Source organism: Pristiophorus japonicus, chromosome 4 (assembly GCF_044704955.1).
Source record: "Pristiophorus japonicus isolate sPriJap1 chromosome 4, sPriJap1.hap1, whole genome shotgun sequence".
NCBI lineage: Eukaryota > Metazoa > Chordata > Chondrichthyes > Pristiophoridae > Pristiophorus > Pristiophorus japonicus.
In genome coordinates, this window is record NC_091980.1 from 38090978 (window position 1) to 38105865 (window position 14888).

General features: G+C 46.2%; 1 protein-coding gene across 5 annotated transcripts in view; it reads left to right on the forward strand.

The window, feature by feature from the left end:
• The window catches only part of tenm2a (teneurin transmembrane protein 2a), a 652746-nt gene that overhangs the window by 20967 nt on the left and 616891 nt on the right, over positions 1-14888 (forward strand). The window lies entirely within an intron of this gene.

Here is a 14888-nt window from a genome sequence, read left to right on the forward strand (position 1 = left end):
AGGTTGGCATGCAGGTACAGCAGGCGGTGAAGAAGACAAATGGTATGTTGGCCTTCATAGCTAGGGGATTTGAATATCGGAGCAGGGACGTCTTACTGCAGTTGTACAGGGTCTTAGTGAGGCCTCACCTGGAATATTGTGTTCAGTTTTGGTCTCCTAATCTGAGGAAGGACGTTCGTGCTATTGAGGGAGTGCAGCAAAGGTTCACCAGACTGATTCCCAGGATGGCAGGACTGACATATGAAGAGAGACTGGATCGACTGGGCCAGTATTCACTGGAGTTTAGAAGGATGAGAGGGGATCTCATAGAAACGTATAAAATTCTGACGGGACTGGACAGGTTAGATGCGGGAAGAATGTTCCCGACGATGGGGTAGTGCAGAACCAGGGGACATAGTCTAAGGATAAGAGGTAGGCCATTTAGAACTGAGATGAGGAGAAACTTCTTCACTCAGAGAGTTGTTAATCTGTGGAATTCCCTACCGCAGAGAGTTGTTGATGCCAGTTCATTGGATATATTTAAGAGGGAGTTAGATATGGCCCTTACAGCTCAAGGGATCAAGGGGTATGAAGAGAAAGCAGGAAAGGGGTCCTGAGGTGAATGATCAGCCATGATCTTATTGAATGGTGGTGCAGGCTCGAAGGGCCGAATGGCCTACTTCTGCACCTATTTTCTATGTTTCTATGTTACACACGTTATTTGTCCCTTTGTGACATTGCTTAACCACAGAAACTATCGCAGACATCTCTGCTTCTCAGAACTTTGATAGAATTGCACAAGGATTAAAGAATAGGCTGCGTCTATTTGTACTAACTGAAAGGCAGCCATTTCTCTGATTGGCTCTCCATTTTCATATGACCTATTGCTAATTGGCCACCTTGGAGGATAAGCCACACCCTGAAGTTCCTCTGGAATGTGTAAGTGGAACTGCCAGCCCAAGTTCTGAGTTACTTCCCAATTTGTAATTCGATCCATTTTGACTTCAGAAGCTACAGAGGATAGATCTCCCCAAAAGCCACCAAGTTCCAGCCAAAGTCCTTTACCCCAGTGCAAGTGCATCCCTCCGCCAGCTGAAGTCTCTTAACCCAGCACATGTGCTGCCTCTTACAGCCAAGTTCCTGCCAAAGTCCCTTACCCCAGCGCAAGTGCATCCCTTCCCCAGCACATGTGTGAGACTCCCAAAACAAGCGCTCTACTCGGAGCTCTGATACGGCAAGCGAATCCCAGGTGGGCAGAGGAAATGCTTCAAGGACACCCTCAAAGCCTCCTTGAAAAAAATGCAATATTTCCTCCGACACCTGGAAATCCCTGGCCCAAGACTGCTCAAAATGGAGGAAAAGCATCCAGGAGGGCGCTGAGCAAGCCCCGCTCACTCTTCCTCCCGCCCCACCTCCCAAGCAGATGCTTGCGGTGTTGCAGGCGGCTTGGGGCTCGGGTGGCTCGGCACTGTGGGTGGCTTGGGGCTCGGCGGATGCATGTGACTGCTCGGGCCTCGGGACTGATGCTGGATGGATCGGAGGCACCGTGGTGTTGGACGCATGCACAGAAAAGGATTAGTGGGAAATGCGCTGTGGGGGGGTGGGGTGGGGCGGAGTCGGTGATACTGACTTCTGACCTCCTCACTCTAATGGCACGAAGGCACATTCACAAAGACTTCCAGCGAATGCACTATGGAATGTCAGATAGTGGACCTCACTGTTGCTTCTGCGCATGCGTCGGGTGACGCATGCACAGAAGGGAGACTTCGTACAAATAGTTACTCCATAAAGAATAATAACGCACACATGGAAGGAGTGAGTTACCGGCTGTAATCTAATTGACGGATTCAAAGGTATATATAAAATAATAGATATCTGGGAACATTGAGGGATTCACATATTCAATTCATAGACTAATTGGTGGGTAAAAGTGATTACAAGAAAATTATCCATTTAAGGGTTTCAAACAACATCATAATCCACGAGAGTATAGCAATTTATAAGAAGATAAGACAGATGAAGGAGAAAGAAAGAAAGACTTGGATTTATATAGCGCCTTTCACAACGTTCCAAGCGATTGACAGGGTAGACACTGAGAGGTTGATTCCCCTGGCTGCAGTGTCGAGAACTAGGGGGCATAGTCTCAGGATAAGGGGCAGGCCATTTAACTCAGAGATGAGGAGGAATTTTTTCATTCAGAGGGTTGTGAATCTTTGGAATTCTCTGCCCCAGAGGGCTGTGGATGCTCAGTCTCTGAATATATTCAAGGCTGAGATAGATAGATATTTGGAGTCCAGGATTATGAAGGGATATGGAGATCGGACGGGAAAGTGGAGTTGAGGTTGATGATCAGCCATGATATTGAATGGTGAAGCAGCTTCGGGGCGCCATAGGGCCTACTCCTGCTCCTATTTCTTGTATTATTTACAGCCAATGGAATGTAGTCACTGTTGTAATATAGGAAACTCGACAGCCAATTTGCGCACAAGCAAGCTCCCACAAACAGTAATGTGATAATGACCAGACCCATCAAAACTCATCCCTGTGGTGCCCCAACTCTTCCTTTACTACATCCAGTTGCATTTCGAATGTCCCTAGTTTTTTTTTTTGCTTCTACTACCCTGTCAGGCAGATTACTTCAGATATTTATCGCCTATTCAGTAAAAATATTCTTCCCCACACCGGTTTTAATTTGACTTTGTACTAATTTAAATTTGGTTTCTGGATCTACCCTACTGGTTAAGTTTGAAGTAATGAAGGTTTATTAGGTAAGTACCATTCAATGTACCTCACTGAGGTTCCCCTTATACTCCCTTCTGGATTTGACTGCTTAGATTTCTCCAATCTTTCCCCAAAGTTCATCCCTTTTGTACATTGGATAAATCCTGTTGCTGTTTTCCCTTCCGTCCTAAATGCAAGTCACTGTTTTTTATGCCATAGTAACTGGAAATTAATATAGTACATCAATGGGATTCTGATCAGTGCATCGTAAAGCCTTAACATAACCTCTGGAGACTTGGGGCTGGGCTTTCCTCCATTTTGACACCCAAAATCAGAAGGTATCGTGGCAGAAAACCAGGGACAATTAGGCAGTGAAGCTTACCACCACATCCCTGTTCAAGTTGAACTTCCTGGCCTCTTCTCCAGCAAGGAAGGTCACCGGCAGCCCATTTACCCCCCCCCCCCACCCACACCACAGCGGGGCCCGGAAACCAACCTGATTTCCCTGTCTTCTGTCGCAGGCACCACCGACCTCTGAGACCGCCAGTGGTGGCTGCAGTCCCTGGAACTGCAATAGGAGGCCCCGTTTGAAGGGAAACAGCCCAGTAGTGGGTATGTCTACCTCTCCCCAGGCCAAAATAATTACCTGGTTTAGCATTTGCATAAAAAATAATTCTAATTGTAGATCTTCAGGGCTCTCTTGCCCCCTTTAAATTGGCTCTTCTATTCTGGTGCTGCGCTGATTAAGCACTGCCTATATTAACCTCAGTGATCATGGTTGACGCCCTCGTGGGGGCAGAGATCCCACCGAGAGCTTGTTCTGCAAGAGAAATGATCTTGGACTTCGGAAGATGGATCAGGGAGATTGGGGAAGTGAACAACAGTTCCTCCTCTGGTGGGAATAGGGAAATCTGATGCCTCAATACTATTTTTCTCTCTAGATATCTGAATGTTACTGTTTTAACTGTTTTGCCACACAGATATTATAAGAAATGCACCAATTCCTTCTGGTCCAGTGCTCCCAGCTCCAGCATCAATACTCCACAAAATGTATGAGTGTTAAATGTAATAAGCTACTTTTCTGCCTGATGGATAAGACACTAGTGTTATGTGAAAATATGTGCAGCTTGCATTTGATTTCAATATCCATACACTGACCCTGATGGACTCTACCCAAAACCAGTATTTCAGAGGATTGTCTCAAGGACTGGAGCTTTGGGGTTGTTCTAAGATCAGAGTTGACAGGAAATGTGGTCTGGTGTTTCTGAGCCCCTCAGGAGGAGTGGGGGAAGCCTGGAGAGGAGCATCTTGGGGTCCAGCAGGATTGGGAAGGGGGTTTTGAGGGAAATTCCTAATCTTTTGTGGTATAAGCGATTGCTGGGATTTGGCAATATTAGGACGGGCAGCAAAGTCTATCAGCTTTGTGTGCGGAGGCAGTAGGGGTGGGGCTGGTTTGGGAGTATGGAAACGGGTCTCTTTTAAACCTGTCAGCTTTTTCCTTGACTAATCCGTAGTCCCTTGTGCACCCTCAGATACTCCTGCACTGTTTTGCCCATTGTCAGCAGGTTTCTGTTTTTATGACCTTGCCTTTACGGGTGATATTTCTTAAAATTAGGAGATGAAAATCATAGACAGGGGACATGTAATTTCCTGATGAGTGCTCCTGGCATGCAGCAGGAGCACAGAAGCCTTTTAGTGCACTATCAGTAAATTTGCCAACATACAGTCTTTAGCAAACATAAATTCCCATAAACATATATTATGCCTCAAAATTGATCCAAAAAAGAGATTTTATTAACTGGATTTTCAGTGGTAAAGGTGTGAGAGACTGCAAAAGATTCCTGATAAGCAGTGTCGTTCTAACGATCAATAAAGAAATCGTAATCACAGGTGTGCTGCGAATCGCAAGTGTTGCTGATCACAGATGAGTCTATCAGCAATTCATAACGGAACACAATGGAGTTGAAATTGCCCCCCGACCAAAACAGGGCACACCCACTGTTTTCTTTGTGGATTTACTGCCCCAGTCATGTCCAGGAGAGGCATGAGTCTGGGGCCCAGAAGAGGCGAGGGCCCAGGGAAAGCATGGGCCAGCCCACACTGCTATATCTGTGTGCGCTAGGTCCGTGCAGCAGAGCTGGTCTCCAGTCATCTTGGGTAATGCTTGCCACTGGACCAAGACCGAGCACTGTCAAGCCCGTGTGGTGGCAGGTGTGCAACGGCCACAAAACGTTAAAAAAATCCACGCACAGACCTCTTCCACCCTCCAATATGTAGTTCGGGATCTGGAATATTAGGTCCTTCATTGAAACACGTGAACTCATCCCTTTTTGGCATGGAAGCAAGTCATCCTCGCTTTGAGAGACTGCCTATGATGATGACGTTGGGGCGGTGTCGAACGATTTTGCTGTCTCTTCGATGTTCTGGCGGGGCAGTGAAGTCGGGCTGCGGTGGTGCGGAAGATGGGCGGATTCATGAGCGCCGTGCTGACCATGCCAGCGTGATGCTTATGACATAGAAACATAGAAAATAGGTGCAGGAGTAGGCCATATGGTCCTTCGAGCCTGCACCACCATTCAATAAGATCATGGCTGATCATTCCCTCAGTACCCCTTTCCTGCTTTCTCTCCATACCCCTTGATCCCCTTAGCCGTAAGGATCATATCTAACTCCCTCTTGAATATATCCAATGAACTGGTATCAACAACTCTCTGCGGTAGGGAATTCCACAGGTTAACAACTCTGTGAGTGAAGAAGTTTCTCCTCATCTCAGTCCTAAATGGCCTACCTCTTATCCTTAGACTATGTCCCCTGGTTCTGGACTCCCCCAACATCGGGAACATTCTTCCTGCATCTAACCTGTCCAGTCCCATCAGAATTTCTATGAGATCCCCTCTCATTCTTCTAAACTCCAGTGAATAAAGGCCCAGTTGATCCAGTCTCTCCTCATATGACAGTCCAGCCATCCCTGGAATCAGTCTGGTGAACCTTTGCTGCACTCCCTCAATAGCAAGAAAGTCCTTCCTTAGATTAGAAGACCAAAACTGAACACAATATTCCAGGTGAGGCCTCACTAAGGCCCTGTACAACTGCAGTAAGACCTCCCTGCTCTTATACTCAAATCCCCTACCTATGAAGGCCAAAATACCATTTGCTTTCTTCACCACCTGCTGTACCTGCATGCCAACTTTCAATGACTGATGAACCATGACACCCAGGTCTCGTTGCACATCCCTTTTTCCTAATCTGCCGCCATCCAGATAATATTCTGCCTTCGTGTTTTTGCCTCTAAAATGGATAACCTCACATTTATCCACATTATACTGCATCTGCCATGCATTTGCCCACTCACCTAACCTGTCCAAGTCACCCTGCAACCCCTTAGCATCCTCCTAACAGCTCACACCGCCACTCAGTTTAGTGTCATCTGCAAACTTGGAGATATTACATTCAATTCCTTCATCTAAATCGTTAATGTATATTGGAAAGAGCTGGTGTCCCAGAACTGAGTCCTGCGGCACTCCACTAGTCATTGCCTGCCATTCTGAAAAGGACCAGTTTATTCCGACTCTCTGCTTCCTGTCTGCCAACCAGTTCTCTATCCATGTCAGTACATTACCCCCAATACCATGCGCTTTGATTTTGCACACCAATCTCTTGTGTGGGACCTTGTCAAAAGCCTTTTGAAAGTCCAAATACACCACATCCACTGGTTCTCCCTTGTCCACTCTGCTAGTTACATCCTCAAAAAATTCCAGAAGATTCGTCAAGCATGATTTCCCCTTCATAAATCCATGCTGACTTGGACCGATCCTGTCACTGCTTTCCAAATGCGCTGCTATTTCATCCTTAATGATTGATTGACATCAGCATGATGTGGACGTGCCGCATTGCGCTGACACGTCACAAAGTCCCTCCCCTTCACTTAAAGGGGAGGACCGCTGCGAGCTCTGCATTAACTTTAATAGGAGGGTTTCGGTCAGGCCAGTGGTCCAGTACCCAAGAGGGGGTGCCGTGCTGCCCTGTTGGCAGTGCGCCCGAACCCATTGTTGGGCTGACTTCAGAGTTGGCCGACAATTAAAATAAAATGTCAACCAGGGCAGTGCAGGGGAAGGACGTTGTGACGTGTCAGCGCAACGCGACACGTCTGCATCGCGATGACGTCATAAGCGTCACGTTGACATGGTCCGCCCACCCGGGGAAAACTGTAGGCGGCACCGAGCGCCGGCCGATCCGCTCCCATGGGGAAATTTCCCATGCAGGGCGGAAAGGGGTTGCCGTGTGCCCGACGGGGAGGCGTCGTCCACCGCCAGAAAAATAAAGGAGGGCAATTTACAAAATATCGGCATTTCCCCCCCCAACTGAGTGGTAGCTGCTGACTGACCCCTTTACGCCTCTTTGAGGCGGGAACGGCTCTTTACAAAAGTGGCTATTTTGGCCCCCAGTTGTGAAGTAAAAAATATCCAGCTGATGCCCAGATTTTTGAGGTAGGTGAGAACTTGGAGGTTAAAAAAAAGTTAGAGCTAATATTTTCCACATCTGCGGGTTGCATGTGAGGTTTGACTCATTGGTCAGTTCCTTGTGTCCTCGGCGATGGAGAAATACCACCAACGATGCCTCCGCAAGATCCTACAGATCCCCTGGGAGGACAGACGCACCAACATTAGCGTCCTCAACCAGGCCAACATCACCAGCATTGAAGCACTGACCACCCTTGTTCAGCTCCGCTGGGCAGGCCACATTGTCTGCATGCCAGTCACGAGACTCCCAAAGCAAGCGCTCGACTCGGCAAACGAGCCAAGTGAGGACAGAGGAAACGTTACAAGGACACCCTCAAAGCCTCCCTGATATAGTGCAACATCCCCACTGACACCTGGGAGTCCCTGGCCAAAGACCGCCCTGAGTGGAGGAAGTGTATCGGGAGGGCGCTGAGCGCCTCGAGTCTCATCGCCGAGTGCATGCAGAAAACAAGCGCAGGCAGTGGAAGGAACGCGCGGCAAATCTGTCCCACCCATCTTACCCTCAATGACTGTCTGTTCCACCTGTGGCAGGGACTGTGGCTCTCATATTGGACTGTTCAGCCACCTAAGGACTCATTCTAAGAGTGGAAGCAAGTCTTCCTCGATTGTGAGGGACTGCCTATGATGATGGTGTCGACTAGCAGTCAGGGAATAGGCGTGGGTCTGACAGCATTGTTTGCAGGGGGGTGGGAGATGGAGTGGGAAGGTCCCATGTATGGCAGCAATGCTTTGTGACTTTCACACGGTCACAGCTCTGGACAAAAATATAAAATGCAAGCCCAAGCTTTTGGAAGAAGGCCTTCAAATAAATACTTCAATGAAGGCATTGAAAGACACAAAAGACAATTGAATGGATAAATGTAATCATGTTACTGTGAAATATATATATATTTTTTTTTAATTTTAAATTGCTATTTTGGACTTTGGAAATTTTAGTTAACAAGGGGAAAGAAAATGGTGGATGACAGAAATTTTCAAAAAGCAATTTGTGGGAACCAGGTAGCCAGATTGTGCCTTAGACTGGTGAATTTACATAGCAAATCCCATACTAAGGGCCCAAGTTTCCACACGCGCCTAGAACGGCGCAGTCCCGACCTGGACGCCCGTTTTTCGCGCCACAAAGTGCGCCTAAAAAAATCTTCGGTATTCTCCACCTACTTGCAGGTCCTCTGGCCCTCGGCGCAGCCAGCACGAGCTGTGGGGGGGCGGAGCCAGGTCCCTGTGCTGAAAACAGTGCCGGGACCTCTGCACATGCGCGCTACAGTGGGCACGCAAGTGCAGTAGCTCCAGGCGCCGAACTGTGTGGGAGGGGCCCGAAGCACGCAGCCCCTAGCCCTGGCCCAATGGCCTCACTGGGGCTGCGTGAATAAGGCTCCTCCCACGGCCATCTCCTGCTCCCCCCCCACCCCCCCGACCAGACCCGACACTCGCTCCCCGCCCCCCCTGCCTCCGGACCAGACCAGACCCGACACCCGCTCCCCCCCCCCCCCCGCCTCCGGACCAGACCAGACCCGACACCCGCTCCCCCCCCCACCCCCGCCTCCAGACCAGACCAGACCCGACACCCGCTCCCCGCCCCCCCCTACCTCCGGACCAGACCCGACACCTGCTCCCCCCCCCCCCTACCCCCCCTGCCTCCGGACCAGACCCGACACCCGCTCCCCCCCCCCTGCCTCTGGACCAGACCCGACACCCGCGCCCCCCCCCCCCTGTCTCCGGACCAGACCCGACACCCGCTCCCCCCCCCCTGCCTCTGGACCAGACCCGACACCCGCGCCCCCCCCCCCCCCGACTGACCCGACTCGACCTGCGCTCCTGTTCCCGCTCCCCGACTGGACCCGACCCGACCCACGCTCCCGCCCCCCCGACCCGACCCCCCCCCACTGGACCCGACCCGACTCCCGCTCCTGAACTGGATCCGACCTGACCTCCCCCCCCCCTTTCTCTCTCTCTCTCTCTCCCCCTCCCTCTCTCTCTCTCTCCCTCCCCCCTCCCTCTCTCTCTCTCCCTCCGCCACCCCTCTCTCTCTCTCCCTCACTCCCTCTCTCTCTCTCTCTCCCTCCCCCCCTCCCTCTCTCTCCCCCCCGACCCGAACCGAACCTCCCCGACCCGACCCGACCCAACCCAACGCCACCTACCTGTAAATCTGGTGCTGGGGACGGGCCCTGCCCGAAGTCTCGGTCCGGCCCGTTCAGCCTTCGGTCCCGAAAGGCCTGCCTGAAGCACTTTCACACAGGTAGGAAGATGGTTTATTTAATCTTTTCTTTGCTTATAAATGTTTATTCAGGTTGGATTTATTTGTATAATATTTGTAGAAGTATAAATAAGGATTTATTATAGAATTTAATGACTTCCCTTCCCCCCCCCCCACCCCACCTCGTTCTGGACGCCTAATTTGTAACCTGCGCCTGATTTTTTAATGTGTAGAACAGGTTTTTTCAGTTCTACAAAAATCTTCACTTGCTCCATTCTACTTTAGTTTGGAGTACGTTTTCACTGTGGAAACTTTCAAATCAGGCGTCAGTGGCCGGACACTTTTGAAGAAAAAATTCTGTTCCAAAGTAGAACTGTTCTACCTGACTAGAACTGCAGAAAAAAAAATGTGGAGAATTGCGATTTCTAAGATAGTCCGTTCTCCACCAGTTGCTCCTAAAAATCAGGCGCAAATCATGTGGAAACTTGGGCCCTAAAATGTGGACATGGGAATTTCTAAAATACTTTGACACAAATTTTGGCAATAACTTGGCAATAGGAAATCAGGTTGTGCAAGTCGGAAGTGATGCTCAGATGTTAATTATTTTCAATAAGATGCAGATCTATGCATATGTATATATATATATAGGAGCTTTGTTTACAATTCTAAGCTGAAGGTCTTGTGTTTCTTGTATCATGGCTGATGTTGAGAAGTAACCCAATTCAGCTATTGCACATTGACATTCCCGGTGAAATTTGTGCTCTATAATCACTGGAGATTTTGGGAATTTAAGGAACCACTATCTTTAAAAAGTCTTTGGCAAACATTTGCTCTATGTTTACCAAATACTGATGTGCCTTGATAGAAATAGCATTGAAACGTGTCACTGCATTGCAAAAACATCATTACAGGTGAAAATGACAGTGCATTTTTTGTTGTTGTTCCTGTCCCACAACCAAGATATCACTTTTCCAATCTTCAGTAGATTACTGGAAAATAAAACTGTTCTCTATATAGATTATGGATATATGGTAGTTATTCCAATGCTATAATCTAATCAAGGGTTTCAGGTAGCTTATGCTTTGCAATGGATACCTAGGATCATGTTGCATTCTGTAATCTGATTGAGGGGTTCAGATACGGTTATATCTTAGTTGAATTTTGAGATGGGATTACAGCCCTGAAATTGCTTTAGGGTATCTTTTTTTTTTATACATATACTGCAAAGTCAGTGCTCCAATATCATGATCATACTTTTCCACTTTACTGTATTTTTTTGTGATGTGTTTCTTCTTTTGTTTTCCTTTATGTGCACAAATGTGAATACCTAAGTTCCCATATTATTTCCATAACCTCCATGCGTGTATGACGCTCGCATTTGGATAATTCAAATTCTCAGATCAATAGCTTATTTCAGTTATGCTTTCAGTTAATGTCAGCCGTGGCTGAGTTGGTCGCACTCTCATGGGTTCAAGTCCCAGTCCAGAGACTGAGTACAAAAATCTAGGCTGACATTCCAGTGCAGTACCGAGGGAGTGCTGCACTGTCAGAGGTGCCGTCTTTCAGATGAACTGAGGCGCCCTCTGCCCTCTCAAAAGATCCCATGGCATTATTTCGAAGAAGAGCAGGGGAGTTATCCCCAGTGTCCTGGCCAATATTTATTCTTTAACCAGTATCACTATAACAGATTATCTGGTCATTATCACATTACTGTTTGTGGGTCCTTGCTGTGTGCAAATTGACTGCCGCGTTTCCCACAGTGCTAAGGGGAATGGGCAAGGGAGTGGGACTAGCTGAAATGTTCTTGCAGGGAGCCGGCATGGGCTCAATGGGCCTAATTGCCTCCATCTTGCTGCAACCATTCTATGATTCTATGATTACAACAGTGACTGCGCTTCAAAAGTTCTTCATTGGTTGTAAAGCACTTTGGCACACCTTGACGTCATGAAAGGCGGTATATAAATCACATCACACAGAATGTTGAAGGAAATTCAGGAATCTTTTATAACGTCTAAAACATTTCTAAATCATTGGGAATATTAAGGATTTGGATACGACTATTGGTCACATTGAAATATTTCATATAAATAGGGGCATCCTATTGTCAGAGGGATCGAAGAAAATATGTAAATGGAAGTAACATTGGCAGATTTTGTCCAGTACAGACAAGTGCAAGGTAATGCACATTGGCAGGAAGAATGAGCATGACACAAATGCTGTTGATGGCATAGTTGATGGTAAAGTTGAAAGGGCATCCTCAGAGGATGCTGGTAAATTTGGTATTTAACATGTTAAATCACTGTCAAAAATCAATAAGCAAAACATATAGCATGCTACATTATATTGCTAGATTCTCAAACTTGCTTTCAATCTCTCCATGGCCTCGCCCCTCCCTATCTCTGTAATCTCCTCCAGCCCCACCGAGATATCCACGCTCCTCTAATTCTACCTTCTTTGTCACCACTCCACCATTGACAGACATACCATCAGCTGCCTCAGCTCTAAACTCTGGAGTTCCCTCCATAAACCTCTCTGCCTTTCCCCCTCTCTCTTTAAGGCGCTCCTTAAAACCTATATCGTTGAGCAAGCTTTTGGTCACCTGTCCTAATATCACCTTATGTGTCAACATTTGTTTGATAATGCTCCTGGGAAGCACCTTGGGACATTTTATTATGTTAACGGAGCTATATAAATGCAAGTTGTTGTTGTAGATTGGTAGAGTCTAAGTCAGAAGACATCATCCAATTCCTAGCCAGACCACAGTTATGTATTGTGTATGGATTTTGTCACCAAGAGATAAGGGAAACATTTGTGCCATGGAGGAGGTGCAGAAAAGAGAGTCATCCCACCAGTCACAGGTTTGAATTACCAGAAACACTTGAAGGATTGATCTTGAAGAAACACTGGGGCTCTTCAGCCTTAAAATAAGATGACCTGACTGGAAAATTTAAGAAGTATGCTCAAATTTTAACTGACATTGGGGCAGAGGGACTTTGGTGTGCAGATACGAAGTTCATTGAATGTGGCAGCACCACAGATGGAAGAAAGCCTCATCACAGTCTTGATGGAGCAAGTCAACTGTTTCTCTGCTCTCATGTTCTATGATTTTTGGTAAGTATACAAAATACTAAACAATGTTAGTCAGGCAAATCCAGAACATGAAAGCAGGGTGAACCAAGGCACTTGAACAAGTGGGTATGTGCTAAAGCTGTATGAAAGGACAATTCAGAACAGATATTATGGAAATTTTCAGACTAAGGTCGATCAACACTTGCAATGTCTACCATATTCGGGTACTCTGAGAGTAAACCTTAATTTCTCCCAAGATGCAGTTAGATGATGTGATAGGGGACTGTTATGTTTTTCTCTGTTCTGGGTGAAGAGGCTATGAAGGGCCAAATAACTTCTCTATTTTTAACTAAATGATCTTGTGAAAGTTGTTGAAGGGGATTCAGGGAAGAGAGATGGGTAATTAGAACTATAAATTATGATAAAAAACTCAGAGTAGAATTAAGTGTGTTTTTATTCATGAAAAGATGATTAAGAAGGACCATGAACCAGGTCTTAAACTGCAGAGAGGCTTGGATAATTTGGATGTAAGCAGGTTATTTGACTTGGACTGTGATCACAGTACCAGAGGATATGCATACAAATTAACAGGCCTCAAGCAAAGCAGATTAAAAGAATTTATTCTCCCAGAGTGACAGATATGTGAAACAGATTGTGTGCAAAATCACTAATGCAGTGTCAATTAACTCTTTCAAGGAAGAGATGGATAATATCTGTTTAAGAATGTGATTTAAGGTTAAAGGAATAAGTATCAGCTGTGATGCTCTAATAATCCATGGAACACAAAGGTCTCTGTTCTGTTGGGACCATAGATATGTCCAGGGCTGAATAACACAATATGTTAAAGGCACTATACAAATGCAAGTTGTTGTTCTTATCACTCTTATTCTGTCTATGTTCCAATCATTTATTTGAATCAAAACTAAAAGGAGTCCCAGTACAAATCCCTGGGAACACCAGTAGCCACAACCCACCAACCCAAAGAACGTCCATATACCCCTACAGTATGGTGTCTGGCGCCTGGATAGCCCTATATCCAAGGAACTGCATTCAGCACCTTATCAAATGCCTTTCGAAAGTCCATTTATGCAAATACACTGAATTCCCTTTATCTATACCAATAATGGCAACCCCACCGTCTCATAAATCACGAGGCATACTCTTAAAAATTAGGAGATTTGGTAAATCCTGAGGTGCTACTATTTTCAAACATATTGATTGACAGTTCATTTATAAATCTCATTAGTGGCTTTATTTCATCTCTAACAGGCCACAGTTCTTTACAAATACTATATTACTGCATCTGAAAATTCTTCATAAAATTTTTTTTGAAAAATCCTACCTGTTATCACCACATTGCTATGATTGGGTACTCCTCGAGTTTCGGATGGGTGATTTTTCAGTATCAGATAAGCACAAAATTATTGTATTCTGAACAAAAATTGCCAAATCTGTACACAGTCTATTAAGTACCTACTTCCACATTCATGCTGGTGTTGTACCTTAGGGGAGGGATATTAGCAGCACATGTAATGTACATTCCAAGAGATTGGCAATTAGGGGCAGGATATACAGTGTTTAAGAGGCCACCTTGACTTGTATTTACCAGAATCGGGCTGGTTTTGCTTAATGTTTTCAGGGTTTTACTTTTCTATTTTATTTTGTATCCAGGGATCCTTGAGATCTCTTAAATACGAAACCAATGCAAACTTAATCTTGGTTAGAGATTAATTTTCCTTTTATAAGTGGTACACAAGCATTCAACTGGGTGAAAACAAGTCCGATTGTTTTTGCAATATGAATAATATTGACAAAAGCAAACATCCCTCAGTTACATCTCTAATTTAGATTGTATGAAACCTGAATCTAATCGACTGCTCCCACCCTACAGTGCTTCCTTTCCCTCAAAAGCATTGACCACAGTGCTTGGTTTGTATGGTTTATTGTAAAACCAGCCAATCACTTTTAAGGGCTATGCAGAGTTGCCTGCAAAGTAGCCAATGAGCACGGTCAAAGAGTGGAAGCTCGTTATCATGTGTTTGATATGTTATGTGATTCAAAGAGACTTTTCAGGGCATCGTGCAAAATCCACAGAGTAAATGCTCGCACAGTGCAGCCTGTGGTCCTGGTGAAACAAACTCCACATTACATTTCCTCTCAAAACCCAAGTGCTTTTGTGACTGGGAGGCTGTTTCCAGTAATGTTACACGGGGCTCAGTACCAGGTCCCTTGCTTTTGGTTATGATTAAGAAGTTTGCAGATGATACAAAAATTGGGCGTGTGATTGATTGTGAGGAAGATAGTTGTAGACTGCAGGAAGATATCGATCGACTGGTCAGGTGGGCAGAAAAGTAGCAAATGGAATTCAATCCGGAGAAGTGTGAGGTAATGCATTTGGGGAGGGC